General features: G+C 45.2%; 1 protein-coding gene and 1 long non-coding RNA gene across 3 annotated transcripts in view; both read left to right on the plus strand.

The window, feature by feature from the left end:
- GRID1 (glutamate ionotropic receptor delta type subunit 1) overlaps positions 1-17,846 on the plus strand; it is a 685,082-nt gene that overhangs the window by 83,820 nt on the left and 583,416 nt on the right. The window lies entirely within an intron of this gene.
- On the plus strand, positions 10,320-16,461 carry LOC101682236. The gene is made up of 3 exons (XR_006603126.1): positions 10,320-10,448; positions 13,479-13,592; positions 16,277-16,461. It is a non-coding gene; the product is annotated as an uncharacterized LOC101682236 (long non-coding RNA).

Here is a 17,846-nt window from a genome sequence, read left to right on the forward strand (position 1 = left end):
TCTTGGCCTTGGTTGGGGGACACAGTGCCCTTGGGGCTCAGAGGAAGCATGATTCCCTTGACTGGTAGTCAGTAAAGGCTTCTTGAAGGAAGAGGCATTTTCAGCTGGTCTCTGAGTCCTGGGGAGAACCTGCATGTGAACAGAAGGAAGAGTAATTGAGGATGATGTGGGGACCGTCCAAAGGGAGAGGTGAGAGAAAATCCTTGAAAATTTTATGCACTGACAAGGGACACTGTGGGGAATGTATGGGGAGTAGTGAATCAGTTTAGCTGGTGGAAGGGCCAGTGAAGGGGGGAATAATGTTGGAAAGGTAGGTAGGGGCCAGGTCACAGCCTTGAAAGCTGTGATTGTCTGGACTGGTTTCATATTGGATGGGGGATAAGAGGAGAACTTTTGTAAAATAAATTAAGATGGGAGAGAAGGGACACAGGTAGAGCCACCAGCCCATTACAATGCAGGTTACCCATGACTGAGAGAGAAGAGCTTTGCTCCTCTGGTTTTCATAAGGATTCTTATCATAAAGACTGATCCCCATGTAAACTGTTCAAAGTCTCATTGCATTCAGTAACATTGATGTTCTGAGTTTGCTGGCCATACTGAGGAGTTGTTGAGTTTGGCCTTGACCCTGCTCCTGAAATGGAAGAGCAGGGAATCATTGAAGGAGCAGCAAGTAGAGTAGGGGAAAGAAGGAAGAAAGAGGTTGTCATGGTAGAACTTTCGTTAAATTGGTTTCTAAATCATGTGGTTTTTTTTAAAAATATTTTTAAAAATTTATTTAACAGACAGAGATCACAAGTAGGCGGAGAGGCAGGCAGAGAGAGAGGGGGAAGCAGGCTCCCTGCTTAGCAGAGAGCCCGATGTGGGGTTCGATCCCAGAACCCTGGGACCATGACCCGAGCCAAAAGCAGAGGCTTAACCCACTGAGCCACCCAGGTGCCCCCTAAATCATGTTTTTGATGCAAATAGTGAATCATTGTATTTTTAAATATTTCAACTAGTAATTGCTCATTGCTGGTATGTTGATATAGTGTGTATTTTGTATATTTATCTTGTATCTAGCAATGTTGCTAAACTCATTTAGTTTTAGGTGTGTGTGTATTTGTGTGCATCTCATCCCATTTTCTGCATAAATGATCACATTGTCTGTGAATAAAGACAGTGTTTGTTTTCTCCAATCTGGATATCTTTTATTTCATTTTCTTGCCTTATTGCAATGACTCGAAATTCCGTTAAAAAAAAATTTTTTTTTAAATGTTACATAAAAGTGCTTGAGAGTGAACATCATTGTCTTTCTCCTGATCCTAGCAGGAAATCATTCAGTTTTTTTCACCATTATGTATGATTTTAGGTATAGGTATTTTGTAGATGTCGTTTATCAAGTCAAGTTTCCTTCTCTGTATAGTTTTCTGAGAGTTTTTATTAGGATGACTGTTTGAATATATACATATTTTATATATATATATATATATATATATAATATACACATATATATAATGTTAGTATGGTAAATTACATCAGTTGATTTTTGAATATTAAATTACTTTTACATTCCTGAGATTAAATCCCACTTAATCATGATTTATTATCATTTTTATATATTGTTGGACTTTGTTGCTGAATTAAAAAAATCTGTATTCATGAGGGATATTAGTATAGTTCATTCTTTTTTCTTATAATGTCTTCGGGGTTGTCAGGGTAATTTGTTACTGGGGTGATTTTGGCTTAGTAGAATGAACTGGGAAATATTCATTCCTTTAAAATTTTCTGGAAAAGTCCATGTAGAATTGGTATAATTTTTTTCTTAAATGTTTGACAGAATGCACCTTGGAAGTTTTTAAACTACAAATTCCATTTCTTCAATGCACTTTAAGGCTATTTAGATTATCTGTTTTTATTGTTTTGTTTTGTTTTGTTTTGAGTGAGCTTTACTAGTTTATATATTTCAAATTGGTCCATTTCATCTATGTTGCTGAATTTACTGCTGTTCATAATATTCCCTTATTATCCATTTAATATCTGTGGAATCTGTAGTTATGTCACTCTCATTCTTGACATTGGTAATTTGTATCTTCTGGCTTTATCCTGATTAGTGTAGCTAGAGGTTTGTCCTTATTAGTGATCTTAAAAAGTTAGGTTTTGGTTTCATTGATTCCCCTATTTGTTTTCAGTTTTATTAATTTTTGATCTGAACTTTATTATTTCCTTTTTTTTTTTTTTTACATACTTTGGATTCAATTTGCTTTTTTTTTTTTAAGTTTTTTTTTTTTAAAGAGTAGTCTTAGTTTTTTTCTCTTTTCTTTCTTTCTTTCTTTTTTTTTTTTTAAGATTTTATTGATTTATTTGACAGAGAAAGAGAACAAACAGGGGGAGTGGCAGGGAGAGGGAAAGGGAGAAGCAGGCCACTTCCCCCGACCCCCTGCCACCATGGAGAAGGGAGTCTGATGTGGGGCTCCATCTCAGGACCCCGGGATCATAACCTGACTGAAGATAGATGCTTAACCCACTGAGCCACCCAGGCACCCTAAGAACAGTCAGATTTACAACAAAATTCAGATAGAGGTACAGAGAATTCCCATATACCTCTGCCTTCACATGTGCTTAGCCTCCTCTGTTATCAACATTACTTACCAGAATGCCAGAATGATAATTGTTTGTTTAAGTGAGGATGCACCCACACAGACATGTTGTAACTACCCTGAATCTGTAGTTCAACTTAGGAGTCACTCTTGGTGTTGTACATTCTGTGGGTTTGGACAAATGTATAATGACATATACAATCATTATGATGTTATATCAGGTACTATAGTATACAAACTATTTTCACTGCCCTAAAAATTCTCTGTGTTCTTCCTACTCATCTCTTCCTTCCCACCTCTGGCAAACACTATCTTTTTATTGTCTCTATAGTTTTGCTTTTTTCGAAATGTCATGTAGTTGGAGTTATACAGTATGTAGCCTTTTCAGATTGGCTTTTCACTTAGTACAGGCAGATTTTGTGTTTTGCTTTATTGAGCTTCACAGATAATGGCTTTTTTTTTTTTTAAACAAATTGAAGGTTTGTGGCAACCTTGTGTTGAACAAGTCTATTGGTGTTATTTTCCCACAGCATTTGCTCATTTTGTGTCTCTGTATCACATTTTGGTAATTCTCACAATATTTCAAACTTTTTCATTATAATTATATCTGAATTGCTGCAGTCTCATGATAAAACTAACAGATGAGGATTTGTTTCTTACGGTTGAGCAAGGAAAGTGGCTTATAGAGGTGGGATCTGTTCCCGGTGAAGATGCTGTGAAGACTGTTGAAATGATAACAAAGAATTTCGAATATTATCTAAACTTAGTTGATAAAGCAGTGGCAGTTTGGAGAAGATTGACTCCAATTTGGAAAGAAGTTCTGCTGTGGGCAGAATGCTAGCAAACAGCATCACTTGTAGAGAAAAGTTGTTTGTGAAGGGAAGAATCAATTGTGGCAAACTTCATCATTATCTTATTTTAAGAAATTGCCAAAGCCACCTCGGCCTTCAATTGCCACCACTCTAATCAGTCAGCAGCAATCTGCCTTGAGGCAAGACTCTCCACCAGCACAAAGACTATGACTTGCTGAAAGTTCAGATGATGTTTAGTTTTTTTTCCAATAAAGTATCTTTAAATTAAGGTACGTACATTGTGTTTTTTAGACATAATGCTTTGCTACACTTAGTAAACTACAGTTTTGTATAAACATAACTTTTATGAGCACTGGGAAACCAAAAAGTTCATTTGATTTGCTTTAGAGTGATGTTCGCTTTCTGCAGTAGTCTGGCACCAACCTGTAATCATCTCAGCTATGCCTCGTGTATTTAAGGTTCCTTCATATCTTTTCATGGCTTGATAGTTCATTTATTTGTAGCACTCAATGCTATTCCATTGTCTGGATGTACCACAGTTTACTTACCCATTCAGCCACTGAAGGACATCTTGGTTGCTTCTAAGTTTTGGAAATTAGGAATTAAACTACTGTAAACATCCTTTATTGGACAGAGTTCACAAGTAGGCAGAGAGGCAGGAAGAGAGAGAGAGGAAGGGAAGCAGGCTCCCCACTGAGCAAAGAGCCCGACTTGGGGCTCAATCCCAGGACCCCGAGATCATTAACTGAGCCAAAGGCAGAGGCTTAACCCACTGAGGCGCCCAGGCATCCCTATGTCTTCCTTCCTAATCTGTATACATTTATATCCTTTTCTTGCATTTTGACATTTTAGTAAGGGTTACCACTATGATGTTGAAACGGATTGATGAGAGAAAACATCCTTGTCTTGTACCTGATCTTAGTGGGAAAGCTTTGAGTTTGATGTTAGCTGTAGGTTTTTTTGTAGACAGTCCTTATCCCGTTGAGGAAGCTTTCTTCTAAGTTGGTTGAGAATTTTTTTTTTTTTTTTTTTTTTTTTACAAATGGGTGTTGAATGTTGTCAAATGCTTTTTCTGCTGTTGATGTGATCATGTGATTTTCTTCTTAATCTCTTGATATGATGGATTATGCTTATTGATTTTTTGAATGTCAAACCAGGCTTCCATACCTTGGATAAGTCCCAGTTCATCATGGGGTATGATTCTTTTTATACATTGTTACATGTGACGTGCTAATTTGTTGGGGGGGTATTTGCATCTATGTTCAGGAGACATATTGATCTGTAGTTTTCTTTTTTCATAAAGTCTTTGTCTGGTTTTGATATTAGGGCAATGCCTGCCTCATTAGAAAGTAGGAAGTATTTCCTCTGCTGCCGTCTTCTGAAAATGATAGTTGAGAAATGGTGTAATTTATTTCTTTATGTTTGGTAGAATTTAGCAGTGAACCCATATGGGCCTGGTACTTTCTATTTTGGAAGGTTATTAACCATTGATTCAATTTCTTTAATAGCTATAGACCTAATCAGATCATCTGTTTCTTCCTCTGGGGATTTGTCTTTCAAGGTATTGGTCCATTTCACCAGGGTTATCAGACTTGTCATAGTGTTCCTTTATTATCTTCTTAATGGGATCGATAGTGATGTCCACTCTTTCATTTCTGATATTAGTAATTTGGGCCTAATCCTTTTTTTTTTTTCTAAATCTGCCTAGGTGAGGCTTACATATTTTATTTTATTCCTTCTTTTCAAAGAACTAGCTTTGGTTTTATTAATTTTCATTATTGATTTCCTCTTTTCAATTTCATTGATTTCTGCTCTAATTCTTATGCTTGGTTTAAAATTAATGTGCCCTACTTTTAGTTTCCTAAAGTGAAGCTTAGATTATTGACTTGAGGTCTTTCTTCTTTTTTAATTTATGCATTGAGTGCTATAAATTTCCCTCTAAGCACTGTTTTCCCTGCATCCCACAAATTTTGATAAATTGTGCTTTCATTTTTATTTAATTCAAAACATTGACTCATGTGTTAGTTACAAGTACTTGGGATTTTCCAGCTATCTTTTACTGGTTTCTAGTTTAATTCCGTTATAATCTCAGAGCAGAAATTGCATGATTTCTATCCTTTTAAATTTGTTAAAGTATGTTCTGTGGCTGAAAGTGTGGTCTATCTTGAAGATTCTCTGTGAGCTTGAGAAAAATGTGTGTTCTGTTGTTGTTGGATGAAGTAGTCAATAGATGTCAATTAAATCCAGTTGACTGATGGTGTTGCTGAATCCAACTATATTCTTATTGATTTTCTGCCTGCTAGGTCTGTCCATTTTTTGAGTGAGGGGTGTTGAAGTCTCCAACTATGATAGTGGATTCATCTACTTCTTCATACAGTTCTATCAGTTTTTGTTTCGTGTAGTTTGATGTTCTGTTGTTAGGTGCATGCACATTAAAATTGTTATGTCTTCTTGGAGAATTGACCTCTTTATCATTATGCAATACCTTTTTTATCCCTGATATTTTTAGTTAGTTTCACTTTTGCTCTGTCTGAAATTAATATAGTCCCTCCTGCTTTCTCCTGATAAGTATTAACACAGTGCATTTTTCTCTGTCCATTTTCTTTTGACCTATACATGTCTTTGTATTTCAAGTGGACTTATAGACAGCTTATAGTTGGGTCATGTTTTTTGATCCATTCTGACAATCTCTATTAACTGGTGCATTTAGACCCCTGAGATTCAAAGTGATTGTTGATATAGTTGGAATAATACCTATCGTATTTGTTACTGCCTTGTGTTTGTTGCCCTTGTTCTTTGCTCCTGTTTTGATCTTCTACTCTTTTTCTGCTGTTTGTGTGTTTTGTTTTTTGTTTTTGTTTTGTTTGTTTGTTTTTCCCAAGAGACAGAGAGAGAGCACAAGTAGGCGGCAGGGGAAGGGCAGAGGTAGAGGGAGAGAGAATCCCAAGTGGGCTCCATGCTCAGTGTGGAGCTGGACATGGAACTTGATCTCACGACCCTGAGATTATGATCCCAATAAAGAGTCAGATGCTTAACCAGCTGAGCCACTGAGGCATCCCTGCCTTTTGTGGTTTTAATTGAACACTTATTTATATTTGTTCTATTATATCAATCTCAATTCAACTTTGAAAATTTGTATTTGCAAATAGAGTGCAGTACATTCCTAGGAGAATATTTGTATTTATGTTTATTATTTTTTCAAAAACGAAATAAAAGCACAACACGATTATTATGATAATTGGTTAGCTTAATGAACATCTTGCTTCTTTGGTGTCTCTAATTGCTCAATATTTAAATGAAAATTTGGGTTTTCCTGTTGGTTTTCAGCTGGAGCTGAGAAATCGGATTCTCTTCCTTTCCCAAACTTGGACATTTTTTACATTTTTGCAGCATTTCAACTAATGACTATGAGTTTTTGGTTTAAGTTCAGAATTGCAAAATATAGATGAGTGCCTTGCATCAGTCCTTCAGGTAGTCCCTGGATAGCCTATAACAGACATACAAAATAATTTGTGAATAAGGTCTGTTCTGCTTTCTCTGGAATCAGGGATTAAGGGTTCTAACTGGGAACATGGGCTGTCACCACTTCAAGACTGCTGTCTTGTTGGAGATTGAGTAGAGCAGGTCAAGTAAAAACGTCACAATGCTTTCCTATTGTTTTCAAGTTCCTTTTTTTTTTTTTAAAATTAACTATTCTCTTGGCTCTGTAAACCTTTGACTCTTTTCTAGAGTTCTGACAAAATTGTTTCTAGCTATTTCTGCTGTGTGTGTGTGTTTGTGTGTCTGCATATGTGCATGTGCACATGCTTTAATTTTTCTCTGTGGATATGAGAGCTTACAGCTGCTTCCTCTGCTGCCATTTGCTCAACCTTCATTTTTTGGAAGATATTTTTGTTGGGTATAAAAATCTAGGTTCATAGTTTTTCTCTTTGAGTACCTTAAAGTTGTTGCTCCTTTGTGTTCTTTTTTGCATTGTGTCTGCTAATGAATATATTGTCTTTATCTTGTTCCTCTGTAATAACATGTCTTATTTCTTTGGCTGCTTTATTTTTGTCTGTATTCCAATTTTGAGCATTTCAATTATGATATGCCTTGAGGTAGTTTTCTTCTTCATGTTTCTTGTGCTTGGGATTTCTTAAGATTCTTAGATCTGTGAGTTTATAGTTTCCATAAAACTTGGAAATTTTTCATGAATTATTTCTCTGAATATATTTTCTTCTCCTTCTCCCTTTCCTCTCCTCTGGGACTTAAATTACACATATGTTAGACCATCTAAAGTTGCCCAACAGCTCACTATACTTTTCTTTATTCTTCCTTCCTTCCTCCCTCTCTCCCTGTCTTCCTTCTTTCCTTCTCTTTCTTGTCCTCCCTCCCTTCCTCTTTTTCTTTCTTTTCCCTCTTTTCTGTATTTTATTTTGGATACTTTCTTCTACCAACTTTTTAAGTTCTTTTTTTTTTCTGCTACATCTCAGCTGGTGCTAATCCAGTTAAGTTTATTTTTTAATCTCATACAATTCAGTTTTTCTCTCTAGAATTCTAATTTGCATCTTCTTTTCAATCTTTCATGCCTTTGTTTAACTTTTGAACATATGGCATATAGTAATAAGGACTGTTTTAATATCGTCGTCTGCTCATTCTGACATCTTTGCCAGTACTGGTTTGGTTTGGATTGATTGATTTTCTTTTCCTATGGGTAGTATAGTTTACCCTTGAACAGCATGGGTTTGAACTCCCTGGATCCACTTATTCATGGATTTTTTTCCCCAATATACTACAGTACTGTTAAAGTATTTTCATGATTTTAAAATAATATTTCCCTCTAGCTTACTTTATTGTAAGAATAGAATATATAATGCATATAACACACACAATATGGTTAATCAACTGTTTAAGTTATTGGTGAGGCTTCTAGTCAATGGTAGGCTATTAATGGTAGGCTAAAGTTTTGGGGAAATAAAAAGTTAAATATGAATTTTTGACAGCACAGGGATTGGCTCCTCTAACCCTCATGTTGCTCAAGGGTCAGCTGTATTTTCCTGCTTCTTTTAAAAAAAATCCCGAGTTTTGATTGGGTTATAGGATTGTGATGGATATTTTTATATTCCTAGAAATATTCTTGAGCTTTATTCTGGGATGTGGTTAAGTTATTTGGAAACAGTTTGATCCTTTTGAGTCTTGCTTTTACCACTTGTTAGGCAGGATCACAGCTGTGACAGCTGGGGCGGGAACTTTTAATGTAATCTACCCAAAGTGGATCATGAGATTCTGGTTGAAAATGGCATTGTTCTTGGCCCTATGTGAAGTACTAGTCCCTCAAATCTTTTGGAGTGGATTTTTTCCCGACCTTGGAAAAGATCAACTCTGTTGAATACTTCAGCGGGATCTTTTGAAAACTCTCCAGATTTCTCTCCTTGTATACATCTCTCTTTGGTACTCTGTCTTGATACTGGCTGCCTCTATCTCCCTCAATGCTCAGATTCAGATCCACAGCTCAGGGCATCTGCTGGACTCTGCCTGTGTTCCTCCTCCCCCAACCCCCACCAATGTTGTTCTGAAAACTTAAGGCAGTAGGCTGAGGCAATCGCAGGGCTCATCTTTTTTATTTTAGTCCCCCAGGGATCACTGTCCTTTGTTGTCTCATCTCCAGTATCTTGAAAACCATCATTTCATATACTTTACCATTTTGGGGGGTTGTTTCAGGAAGGAGGGTAAATCTGGTTCCTTTTACTCCATCTTGGTCAGAAGCAGAAGTCTGAGGTGTTTTAAAAAATATGGATAATTTGACCTTATTTAATAACAGGGGGAATGGAGACGATGAATATGCGAGGGATGGTGGAGAGGAGGCAATTGTTGTAATGGGATGAGAAGGGACAATTTAATGTTTTAATCTGCCACTGACCAATACTCTTTCCAGGCTCCTGTGGGTGTTAGGGAGAATATTTCCTAGCAGCCCCTGCCTTCAAGGAGCCCATGATTTGAAGGGGCAGGAGAAATGGTTTATAGTTGTTTTAATCAAGAGGTACAGTTGCTGAGACAAAGCAGTTGTTTCATGTTTCCAAACTATGAAGAATTAGATTCATTTCAAACATTTTTCACTGAATGCAATTATAAATGCAGTTCCAGGAAAGCCTACAAATCAGGATAGATTTGTTTAGCCATTAAGAGAAGAGGATGGTTAATTTTGTGAGGTGTCTGTAGGAAGGAGCTTGAGACTCATGTGTGAGCCTCCTTGGTCTTTCCTCTGCAGGAAGCCGCGGTGCCCCCTTGCACAATAAAATGGGATAATGACAGGCATCTTGTAGGGTTTTCATGGGATGTACATGTAAGTCACCCATCAGGGTGCCTAACATCTAAGAAGTGATCAGCAAATGGGGTTCCCATGTCTGTGCAAATGAGCCCTGTTAGTGTCTTTGCATAATGTGATGTTCTGATGGGCATTTCCACATGGGTCCCAAGTTTCTATGCCTATCAGTCTTGGAGCCTTCCCAGACAGGGTGGTGTGGTGGCTTTCTGCATTCTGAGAGATGCCATTTCTGGCTCCTGTGGACCCCTTCTTCATTCAGAGTCACTCCCTCTTGATCCCCTTCATCAGACAAGTCTGAAGGCCCAGAAGGACAGCAGGAAGCAACAGGATGTAACCTCTATCTCCAGAACATTGCTGCCAGCCTGCCTCAAAAGAGCATTCTGCTTCAGAGTTGAGCCTGCGGAAAGGGCCAGCTGCGGTCAGGGAGGAAGAGAGGAAGGACTGGGGACCAAGACGGAGAAGCCCTAATGAACAAAGGGTCCATGCATGCTAGGGCCCAGATGCCCCAGAGGAGGCAGAAATGGGATCTCTCAGAATGCTGCCCTTTGCGTACACGTGTGTGGGGTGGGCATGGCAATAGAAGCTGGAGCATCGGCTTGGCGACCTCAGTGAGGTCAGCACCCCAGGAGCCTAGGACCTCTCTGTGCCCTGCATAGGTGACAGGGGACATCATCTCAGAGGCCATCCTAAGTTGACTGGATGGAGTTATCCTGCTCCTCCCCGCCCCAGGGACCTTAGAGCTAATTTGAGGGACTGGTATGTATGAGCAATGGAAGACTCCCAGTGTGCCTGGCCCTTGACACCCAGTTTGTCCTCCTGACATCTTAAGAATGCCCTGGGGGGTAGGTATTGACTTTTTGACAAGAAAGCTGAGGTTCACAGAGGTGAAGGAACTTGTTCAAGGTCATGGATATTTCTTAGCTTGGATATGAGCTCAAAACTGTCAGCCTCCAAATCTCAATCCTTCTAATGTGCCCCATAGGTTCTGTTCCTGTTCTGGAAATCTGGTTTGGGGTCATCATCATGCAATAGGCTTAGTTAGAAAGCCAGCTGGGGGCACACATGTTCATGGCAGCCTGCAGAGTCCCAGCACCTGTGCTGTCCTGGGCAGGTGCATGTGGCATTTGTTTGCTCCTTCCTTGCATTGTCAGAATAGGCCAGCCTGGGTGACAGTGACAACAGCCTCCAATCTTGGTGACTGATATCTCACGCAGGCTACACATCCATCATGGGCTGGCCTGAGGGCGCTGCTAGCCTGTCATCATCCTCCTCACTTCAGAAATCAGGCTGAGAAGCCACCACTTTCTGCCATGCCTTTGGTGATATGGGTAGAGAAGCATGAACCAGCTCAGATTTCTGCATGTCCCAACCTGCTTCCATTTCATTGGCCCTAGTAGATCACTGGCCAGGCTTGACAGCGATGTGGGAGAGCATCTCCACTGGTAACAGTCTCCAGTGGCTGCTCGGTTCCACTCTCCAATGACTTTAAGAGCTCCTGGGGATTCTTCCTTACCCCAGGCTGGAGTTGGAGCTGCCCAGCTCTCTGCCTTCAGGAGTTCACCCCCTATTGGAGGGTGGTCACAACCCCAAGAAAGGGATGCCCCTGGGAGAGCACAGGGCTGTGGGGTACCCAAGACCTGTGACACATTTTGCTCATGGAGAATTGCTGGAGGTGGGGGGAGACCACATCAGAGCCTCCAGTTCAAGGATGAGAAATCCCCAGCAAGGGACAAGAAATGAAGGGGCTTTGCAGTCTGAGGGACAGGTGTGCAAAGGCATGGAACCAGAGCCAAGAACATGGTGCTGGGTGAAGGCCAGTGGGTTGTGTGTTTGGAGCCCCAGGGTGCTATGGGATTGTGGTGAAGAGGAAGGGGCTGAAGTAATGGGAGGCCTGGGGGTGTGGCTTTCTTGGCTTATGCTGTCTGCCTGCTGAGCCCTGGTGACGGGATTCTGGCCAGTGTGTATGGAGAGCATTGGGCACCCTTGCTTTGAAAGCCCAGCTAGGCACCTTGCATGCATCAGCCATCGGCTCATCCTGGATTGTTCTTGGCTGCAGCAGGGGTCTAGACCCTTCTAGCTTTTGCTGGCAGCCCCTGCTATTCACTTTGGGGTGGCGGGTGGGGATGAATCAGCTCCATTCTTGGAGAACAAAAGCTCCTAGGTTGCCAGGGAGATGCAGGGGCTGCTGCCTGCACTTCCTGGAGTTGTGGTTTGGTGTCGGCAAGAAATGGGGCAAGAAATGGGGACTCAGCGTGCCTGGAGCTGAGCTCTGTCCTGAGCAGGGGCCGGGCTGTGTTGAGCTGCCTTTCCACGCCTTCTTTGTGGAGGGAGGCTCTCTGTGGGTCAGAGCCAAGCAGAGGCTCCTCTGCCAATTGTCGTGTGAGTTTAGGCCCCCTGGTCTGCTCTCTCTTTCCTTAAATTGAGATAATACCTGGCTTGCAGGGTGGTTGAGGTATTTCATGAGAGCAGAGGTGGAAAGCCCCCTGTCTGATCATTTATTCAATAAATTCTTATTGCTGTCTGCCACGTGCAAGCACTGTACCAGGGCTGGAATCCATGTGGTGACGTGGGGCTGACGTGGCCCCGTGATGAACAGACAGCCTGGCTGGCACGGTGCTGTGCACAGAGGAGCTCTCACTGAGTGCTGGTTAATGTTGTTCTCCAGGTCAGGAGCTCTGTGAGTGGGGTGTGGGGGCTGTTAGGAGAGGAGCATTTTTGGGAAGTGGAGCGATGGAGGGAGTTCTAGTCCCTGGTGCCATAGCCCTGCTGGAAAGAGGGTGAGGGTCATTGGATGACCCTTCCATGAACTTAAGCTTCCTCATGAATGTGAGTCCCAGGGTGCAGGGGCGCCCTAGAGGGTTTCCTGAGCCAGGGAGAGCTGCTGCATTTGCCTTTGGAGCCTGCCAGGGAGCCCCAGTGCAAGGATGAGCTGGCCTTTGCCTCCTCTCAATTAGCAGGTGAGGAGTGGGCTGTGGCCAAATGCATGGGGACTAGGAGGCCAGCTGACAGCCCCTCAGAGGTTGGGGGTTGGGAGAGTGGGGCAGAGGGCCTCCCCTGCAGAAGGTTCCATCTCATCTGCTCTGCCCCCCCCCCCCCCCCCCCGCCCCATGTACAGATGTGGGAAGGTGTAGGTCAGATTTAGGGGCTTCCGGCTGGGAAGTGCTGGGAATCTGTGAGGTGCATTTGGGGGTCAGACGTGGTATTGGGGTTGTTGATGATATTGAGGGCTGTCAGGGGTCAGGGGTGCCCTGGAATGAGATAACATTCCAGGAATGCTCTGTGGTGGGGTCTGGGGGAGGGAGAAGGGTATGCTTGGGGAACTTCCCGAGAGGGTCATTGTTGTCGTGCCTTGGGGGTTGATGGCAGGTCCTGGGGTCACACTGGGGCCAGAGGTATGCTGGGGAGTCTGTGATGATGGGGGTATTGGGAGAAGATCACTGGTAGTGTGGTGAGGGGGATCAGTGAGGATGAGGGAGCTCTCAGAGGCTGTCCCAGAGGCTTTGCGTTTGAGCTCTGCCGGGTCTGTTTCTGGTCTCTGGGCCCCAGGATGGCAGTTTGGGCTTGAGCCTCTGTGAGGGGTTCCTGGGCAGAGAGATAACTATGTGGCCTGGGGGCCTGGGGATGGGGTGAGGGGGTGAGGGGGTGGAGGCAGGGGGCTGTTGATCAGCCAGCATGGAGGGGGAGGGGCTGAGCCAGAGCAACCAGGAGCCAGGGGTGTGGGAGGCTGGGCTGCTTCTCCCCGCGACTTTGCAGATGCTCAGGGTCATTACTTGCCGTTGTCACCAGGGAAAGTTGCAAAATGAAAATTAACTGTCAGAGAAGATTGATTCGTTTGATGTCTAACCAGGAGCAGCCTTTTATTACTGTAAAATGCTGATTTCCATTCGTCGCCAATGACAGGTGAGTCTTAGTGGCACTGAAGGAAGACAGACCCCCAGTCAGAACCCACAGAACACATGGCCCTCAGGGCCCAGCTCTCCTCCATCGTCTGAGGCTGTGGGAGTGAGACTCAGTGTCTGATTTCACTCACGGGGCAAGAACAGGTCTGTGGGTGGGCTACCCACGGGCAGGCCTGGTGGTGAGACTTGGAGCTCTGGATTCAGACACATCTGGGTTTAAATTCAGGCTGGGCCACTTAGAAGCTCTGTGCCCCAGGCAAGCCTGTGTCCTCATCTGTGAAATGGAAGGGGCGTACCTCTCTAAGTCTTAGACTTTGGACACTTGGCACAGTGCCTGGCACCGGTTCTCAGGGGACAGGGCTGGAGGGATCAGAAGCTGATGCGATTCAGGACTCAGATCACTTTCCCAGGAGCAGCACTGATCAGGGGTGCCCATGAGCTAGAAGATGGACCTGAGTCAAAAGAGGTGGAGCGGTCAGGGAAGTAAAGTAGGAGGCTAGTGAGGGCAGTTATCTGAGATGAGACTGTGCTCAAGCAGGACAAGTCCAGGAGCCCATGCCTGCTGGGAGCTGGGAGCGGCCCCAGTGTGTGGCCTGGGGTGTTTCCTCTTGCCTCCAAGCACTGTTTTAATTTCTTAAATGTAGCCAGGAAGAAAAGGGTTGGGCTAGTTGAGGTCTCACCAGGTCTCAGTAATGGATGGCAATGATCAGGGGGGTTTCCTGGAGGTTAGGAGGCAGCAGCCGTTCTCCCCTGGGAACTTCTGGGGTTGGCAAAGGGTATATGGATGGTGACAGGTTGGAGGGGCTTCCTCATCTGGGGGGTTGGGGAAGAGGGGGCAAGTAGTGACACAGCAATCGAGTGGGAGGTCTCTGTGTTGGGCGTCTGTCTGCCCGCATGCCTGCCTCTTTGTTGCTTGGAAGGAGGCAGGGGCTGGGCCTGCAGCTGCCTGGGCAGAGTGGCTCCTGCGTGGGACACAGCTCCTCTCTCTGGTGACAGACTCACCGCATCGCTCTCCACTCACCTCAACAGTCTGCGTGGGGCCTTGGGCCAGCCTCTCCTGAGCAAGAAGATTGTGGAAGTGTCCTTCTCCGGGTGGAGCTGCCAGCCCTCTGAGAGGTGTTCTGGGAATGGACCTGGTTGGGAGAGCCCCCAGAGGGGTGTGGTGAGCTCAGGCTGGGTGTGCACTGACCACTGCTCCATCTGTGGGGCCCGCATCCAAAGCTCAGTGGTGGGGGTATGTGTGTGTGTGTGGGGGGGGGAGGGCGTTGCATCAGGGTCCAGATGTCCCCCAGTGCTGGGTTCCAGCCTGCAGGGTAGGGCACAGACCCAGCCCTGGCAATGAGGGTACAAGGCATCCTCAAGGGGCAGATGAGTTATAGAGAGGACAGGTAGGAAATTCCAGCAAGTTTCTAGGCCAGGGAGATGCTGCAGAGGATGAACAGAAAGGAGAAATGAAGGACACATGGGTAGGGGGCTGCCAGTCTCTGGGGTATGGGATGTTAAAGCCTGAGGGTTATGGGGTTTCACCTGCCAATTGGGCTAGGCTCTTAGACTCTTACGCTGCAGCTGCTGGGTTGGGAGAGGAGAGTGCCCAGCTGGGCATCATCATGGGGCATCCTGACCTGGCATTACATAGAGAGGTTGGTGAGATCCTTACTGAAAATGAGGTAGATGGGCAGGAGGTCTCATGCTGCAGGGAAAAAAGCAAAACCAAAACCAAAAAACCCCAAACCAGGAACTGGGCCTGGGGGATAGAAGGCCTGGATTCTGCTTCCAGTTCTGCTGTGAACTTGCTGAGCTGTGGACAAGTCCCTTCCCCTCTCTGGCTTCTAGATTTTTCCTCTGTAAAATGCAAGCCATGGAATAGAAAAACGGACTTCAGATGTTTTCAAGAAGTGGGACCCTTTGTTCAAATGAAGTATTCCATGGCCCCTCCTGACTATGACCACTCTTAACTGAGTGAAACGGGTAGAGTGGGTGAAGTAAGGTGAGCGGGTCCCTGGTGTACTCCCCTCTCTCTTGAATTCCAGACACATTTAGGTCCCAGTGGTCAAGCTCATCTCCAAAGCTCTGCTTAAACACACTTGTGGATTTTAAACATTATATATATTTTAAACCAGTTTTTATTGAACATTTACTATGTGCCAGGCACTGTTCCAAGCACTTATGCAAATATTAACTCTTTTATTTCTCAGAGTAGCCCTAAGAAGGAGATGGTAAAACGGAGGCACAGAAAGGTGGTGACATTTCAAGGTCACACAGCTTCTGAGTGGCACAGCCAGGATTCCAGCCCAGGCAGTGGGGGTCTAGGTTCGAGGTGTTCCCCTGTTCCCTAACCCAGTAGATAACAAAAGGAGGTGGCGGGTCTCCTGGTAGAAGGAGGACCCAGCAGGTAATTAACTCAGTTGTTGCAGGCTCAGGGAACAGTCTCTGGAGGCCTGCCCCGTGCGGTCTGCCTCTCACCTAGCTGGGAGAGGCCTATCCTTGCTGCTGGGACCGCCGAGGCCCTGCGACGTCAAAGGCGAGTTTATAATGGCAGCGTTGCACGCGTTGGCGCGTCGGAAATTGAATGCGGGAGTTTCTCCGCCAGGCACACACTCTAACCACCAAATTTATTTAAGCAGATAAAATGCAGGGGGTGTAATGTCAGATTAATGGATAAATAACCGTTCTGGTTTTTGGCAGGATGGCGGGGAGCGGCAGTGAGAAGCCTCATTATGTGCTGCTCTGCCTCGAAGAACAAGCCTCGCGCTGCAACCCCAGCACCCGGGCCCGCGAACAGAGCATTAAATTGTTGGAAATGGCTCCCCTTCACTCGCAGAACAAAGATGTTTTCTCCAGAATAAATTGCCTCCCTCTCCGAGCGCTGAGCCCCGGTTTCCCACAAATGCAGCCTATGCTCGTGGCTCGGCTCGCCGGGGGTGGGGGGAGGGATGTTAGGGAGACGGGAGGGGGGACGGTGCGGGCCTGGGAACGCGGCGCGAGGGGCGCTTCCTGCTGGGACGAGGGTACCGGCCCCATGGGCTCGGGCTCCGGGGCTCTCCGTAGCCAGCCTCCGTGGCTTGGGGGAAGGGGAAGGAGCGGGTCTGCAGTTGTGTGCACAATGCCGAGAGTCTCCGGAGGAATGCGGTTCAGCTGGGGCGCGTTGAGAGGCTGTGCTGAGCTGTGATTATTAGGGCTTTGCGTTTCACGCCCTGGGTTTGCACGTCGCCTCACCAGCTGTGCGTTCCTGGCAAGTCATTTAACTTCTCTGAGCTCTGGTTATCCGTGAAAGGGAGATAACGGCCCCTCCCACCCGGGGTGGGGAGGAGTAATGAAACAGTGCGGTCGGGGAGGGAAGGTACTCTGGACAGCGCCATCCGCTGCCTCCGCCTACCTTGGGTGGGGGGGGCAGGCAGAGCTATGGGCGGAGCTCCGCCAAGACTCCTCCTCCTGCTTAATGGGCTCTTGATGCCCAAGAGGAGGGGAGGTGTGGGGACTCTGGAGAGCGCCTGCTGCTGGGCCTTGTTCCCTTAACATGGACCGGGGGTTGGGCTAAAGGACCCAAGCTTCTCAAGGTGGCTGGGCAAACAAGGCCCCCCTCTCCTGGCTCCCCAACAGGCTCCTGGCTGGGTGGGACCAGAATCTCAGGGGAGGCTTAGCTTTGGCCTGGGGTAAATTTTGGCAGATTTGGAGCTCCCGCACTGGCTGCCCTGTGCTCAGTAGGAGCAGGACTCAGAGAAGCTGCTCGTGGGAGAGTAACTGCTTTCTGTTCCATAAGAGCCCCTGTGTCCTTCTTCTTCCTCCTCCTAGAAGCCACATGTGGCAGTGGAAAGAGCACAGGCTAAAGCCAGACTCATTGCTGTCACCTCCTAGCTGTGTTACTCTAGGCAAGTTGCTTTCGCTCTGAGCCTCACCTTTGCCACTTGCTGACCCTAGAATAGTGCTTTCCCTTTGCAAGACTGATTATGAAGAGGTAAGCTCCTGGAGCAATGCCCAGCACACTCTAGGCTTTTCGGGCATTCATGTTCTGTAACAGATATTTACAAAATGCCTACTCTGTACTAGGTCCTGGGCTGGTCTCTGATGATGGGATGGTGAGCAGGGCAGCTATGTGGTGGCTTCAGGGGGTTGGACTGGGGAGCAGGGCTGACCAGTGTACTGGTACTGGTGGCTCTTTGGATGCATACATGGCCCTGGTGTTACTTACATGTGTCGCCTGCCCAGGGCCCTCAAAGTTGGGTTGCATGTGGCAGAATCTGGCCTTTGGGGCAGC

This window comes from Mustela putorius, unplaced genomic scaffold (genome assembly GCF_011764305.1).
Source record: "Mustela putorius furo isolate JIRA1106 unplaced genomic scaffold, ASM1176430v1.1 tig00003909_pilon_pilon_pilon, whole genome shotgun sequence".
Taxonomy (NCBI): Eukaryota; Metazoa; Chordata; class Mammalia; order Carnivora; family Mustelidae; genus Mustela; species Mustela putorius.